This window comes from Solea senegalensis, linkage group LG11 (genome assembly GCF_019176455.1).
Source record: "Solea senegalensis isolate Sse05_10M linkage group LG11, IFAPA_SoseM_1, whole genome shotgun sequence".
NCBI classification, from domain to species: domain Eukaryota; kingdom Metazoa; phylum Chordata; class Actinopteri; order Pleuronectiformes; family Soleidae; genus Solea; species Solea senegalensis.
This window is the reverse complement of record NC_058031.1, coordinates 23,481,207-23,486,118: the sequence shown is the minus strand read 5'-3', so window position 1 is coordinate 23,486,118 and position 4,912 is coordinate 23,481,207.

The window sequence follows — 4,912 nt, the reverse complement described above, 5'->3', positions numbered from 1 at the left end:
ATCCGCAGGGAGATTCAGCCACACAGAGCCAAATGTAAGGACTGTAGCAATGGGACCCTGCTAAGCTCTCGTCCTCTGCAATCAAATCATCTCACATCCTCTGGGGTTAATTCTCAGCATCACTCATCCTCTGCTGAACACTCTTCATCGCTGTATCAGAGCAAATAGGACAGGGTTTAAATATCATTCAAATGAATGTGTACAGTGGCCTTATTGCATTTCATAAAGAAGGACTATCTGATGCAGTGGGTATGTGATGGTGTGTATAACAAGGATGGATTCTGGAGGGGAATCATCTTCCAAAGCTTTACTTTCAACAGCTTTTCAGTCAATAATCTGCTGACTCCATGACCAAAGTCCTGCAGTTATGTCACAATATGACTCCTGACTATGAGCAAATTCCACTGGCTTCACACGGCTGTCTCAACGAACACGGACGACCTCAGAATATGAATGTTTTTGAATGTAGTGACTCTGTAGAACCAGTAGAGGGAGCTGTAGACTTCAGATAAATATTGCCAACCTGACTCACTACTTTCTATCTATCTATCTATCTAACCAAATATGTTGTGTTGTATGTTAAAAAATAAACAAATAATTTAAGAAAACAAATTATTCACAAAAGCTAATTTAATTCCCTTCTTTCCAATTGAATCTACACTTTCTCTCTGTCCTTGTGTGAACATTGTCCTCATGTCTCCTAGCTCCTCCCTCTGTGTCAACTTGGTTTCTATTATTTATATTCTCAAACTTTACAATCCCTTTATTATTTTCTAATCAAGTGCATTTCGACAGATCCCACTTTTTTTTTTTAATCAAAAGATCTCCAAATTGTTCATATTCAGACTTAATTAAATTCTATGAATGATAATCCCTTACACGTTTGTGTGAAGTGAGTTTCTCATGACAGTTTACTGGTATCTGTATATAATACTTATACAAATGTTGGGAATTGTTGAGTTTGAGTTCCTATAAATCACATGTTTAGGTAGTGGTTACCTAAGATGTACAACGTTTAAATTAATCAGTTCCATAAACTAAATTCAAGGAAAAAAAGCTATAATTTGTAGGTTTGTTCAACGTATGTTTTTGAATTTGAGCATTCAGATGTAAAGTGCATTTAATTTGATCATGATATTTTCTTTATGATACAGCTTAGCATCCATTTTGACAGGCCAGAGACGAAAAATGGCAATTTGAGACGGTCATTAATGACGGCTGAGTTCCATTTAGCTTATTCAGTTTCAGGGTGCATGCTGCTTCACTGTCCCACTGTCCTGACTTGCATGAACTGAACAGAGCCAGCATTAATGTGGTCAGTAACAATGTTTCTAATACCATATGTGTCCAAATAGCAGCTGAGCAAAGAGACCATTACCTGCTGAACATGATCATAGTTTTCCTCCTTTTATGAGCAACTTTAGTGTTGATTCCACATAAAGCAAATTATTTAAATTAAAGTTAAAAGGAAACCGTTTTAATTTGACTAACTTTTGACTAACTTTCTGAAAGTTATCCAGAGATGTAGATTGAGTAGATTTGTGTGGCTAATATGGATCTGGATTGTCATTGTGCGGCCACACATTTGTGTTTTGTCTTGTGTTACATAATGACCATTCTGTGGAATCTTAAAATCTTAGCACCTCGGAGACGTCCAGGGACTCTGTTGCTCTGCGCTGAAGCCACAGGAAGGCACCACAGCTTTGCAGCTCAATATGACCCACAAGTCAAGACAGATTAGATGTGATTGGATCGCTGATGGTTCGTCTGACCTACAATCTGCTGCATTCTCCTCGTCATCTCCCTGGGCAAAGGTTTCCATGGGAACAAGCTCTGGGTTCCTTTAATCTGTTGTTTTTTTCAGCCCTCACTCATCCAAAGCCATGCTGGATTCCTTTTTGTCAGGCTCATATTCTTCTGCTCTATTTCCCCACTGAGCTCTCTCTCTCTCTCTCTTGATCTTCCTCTCGCTCTCACGTTCACTCTATTTCTCAACCTCTTTCTCTCACTCCCTCCCTCACTCTCCCTCAGCCTCACCCTTCATTTCACTCTTTCAGTTTCTCTCTCACATTGTTGTTTACTCTCTCTTTCACCCCGCTCCCTATCATTTCCTCTCTCCTCTTTGCTCAGCTCTCTCCCTTAACCCCTTTCTCTCTCTCTCTCTCTCTGTTTCTCTCTCATCTGCCATCACTCTCGCTTACCCCAACTTACTCACTACCTCTCGCTCTCTTTGTCTTCTTCTTTGTGTTTGTATGTACATGACATACATGCATACAGTATGAATGTACACACACTTGTGTGTCCATACACGTGCATGCATACATGCATAGTAAATCCATATAACAGCGTATATAGAAAATGTAACCATAAATATTACATTATATTACATTTCCTCAGATACACTTACAGAGTTGTTCACTTGTCTAGAATATTTTGATGAGGATTGACTTTGTTTTACAGTTCACAGAGTTTCTTTCTCCACTGGTGAAGTGAAAGTGTTGAAGTTTACCGTGTATAATGATTTTCTGTAAAAATGTATGAAGATCTGTATGCTCTGTTGTGTATAACGTAACACAACTTAACACAACACAACACGAATTAGTGAAGTCATAGTGTTGAAGTTCACCGTGTAAAATGATTTTCTGTAAATATGTATGAAGATATTTATACTTTGTTGTCTATCACGTAACACAACATAACAAAAGTAACACAACACAAAGTAACACAACGCAACACAACACAGCGTAACACAACACAACATAACAAAAAACAACACAACATAACACAACACAACATAACAAAAGACAACAAAACATAACACAACGCAGCGCAACAAAAAACAAAACAACGGAACACAACACAGCATAACACAACGTAACACACAGAACACAACACAACGTAACACAACACAACGTAACAAAAAACAACACAATGCAACACAACACAATGTAACACACCACAGCATAACACAACGCAACACAACATAACACAACACAAGCGTAACACAACACAGCGTAACAAAAAACAACACAACGTAACACAACACAGCGTAACACACATAACACAAAACAATGGAACACAACACACATAACACAACACAGCGCAACACAACACAACGTAACAAAAACAACACAACGTAACACAACACAATGTAACACTCATAACACAAAACAACGGAACACAACACAGCACAACACAACGCAACACACATAACACAACACAACATAACAAAAGGCAACACAACATAACACAACGCAATGTAACAAAAAACAACACAACGTAACACGACACAACGTAACACAACGTAACACAACACAATGCAACACACATAACACAACACAACATAACACAACACAGTGTAACACAGGGATGTCAAACTCAAATGAGCTGGGGACCCATGAGCATCTAGTCTGGGCAAGAGGGGGCGGGTCTAGAGAAAAAAAATATTGCAATAAAGAAATTTATGGTAATATTTCACTGAAGGTGCTGGTTTTGATCTGGAATGATGTAACATACATATATGTATGGCACAAAATCTGTTATTAAAATTAACACTTGTAATTAAAACACCAACCACTGACTTATATATGTAATTTAATGTTGAATGTTATACATTAAATATGCCATAATTACAAATGAACGTGTTATTGTTAGAATTAAATATAAATAGTATACAATTGGTATTGTATTGTAAAAGAAAAGGCTACATGTGGCATGTAGTTTGACTTTTCTAACTGAATAATAATAAATGTGTATCACTTCAATTATGGTGGACATTTAGTCTCAGATCCTCGCACTATACCTGCATCATAGCCTTTTTTTTATTGTGCGCCAGAGGTTCACATTGTGTGCAGAGAGAAACCAGTAAAACATTGCTATGACAAAATGTCACTGTGAAGCACCACAGGGCAAAGCATGGCGCCTTCAAAGTGGCCATTTAGAGAAAAATCTAATTCAAATGTGTAACAGTAACAGATCTGGAGAGCATTGTTTTTGTTTGGACCCTCCCAGTACAAGTGCTTTTGTCTGTGTGTGAGAGAGTGAGAGGGAAATAGAAAAAAAAACTGCTCAATGCATCATGGGAGTTACTCCAGGAGATTAAGTCCATATATGCACATTATGTAGGCATTGTGTTCGCCTCCTGAGTCCAGACCCAAACTGCAGACACATACTGAAATGAGACTCTTTCATTCACAACATCCAGTCACAGCGGGGCTTCAGGAGTAAGGATGTGCAAAACCAGGACCAGCAAAAGCCCTGTGGTGCAGAATTGCATCTTAAATCGAGCCCCTAGGATGCACTGTAGTATCAGGCTCAATAAATTTCAGATTTGTTTGTTCACTGGTCCTGAGACGTTCAGATGAAATAACAGCCAGTATTCAACCTTAAAAATACAGTATAATTCACCGTTACATTCTTTAAAGATGCTCATACTGTACCTGGAATACTGGACAACAACATACACTGAAGTCTGATCCTAAACCAAGACCTGACAGAGACACAAATAGAAATTGAAATGTACTGATGAAATAAAACTGAATAATGTCAATAATTATTATGGCGTTCATTTCTAGGTTACACACTACAGCTTTAAAATAAGTGGAATGTAGTTAAAATTAATTGAAATGTAAATGACTTCCAAATATTTTGAAAGCACAGGTTTTTTTTCCCTTCTTTCTCCAGACTAAACCTTCAGTACATACGGGATCACTGAGTGCAGGGAGCAGGGTGCGCCACTCCAACCCCCCCCCTCCCGTGTCTCCTCCCCCCACTTCACTTTGGTTTCGCCCAGACTGGCCTGAGCAGCAGCAGCTCCTCAGTCTTTAGCTCTCGCTGCTGCTGCTGCTGCTGCTGCTGAGGATAATAATGACGATGAGGATGGTGATGATGATGGAGAGGATGCTCTGTATCT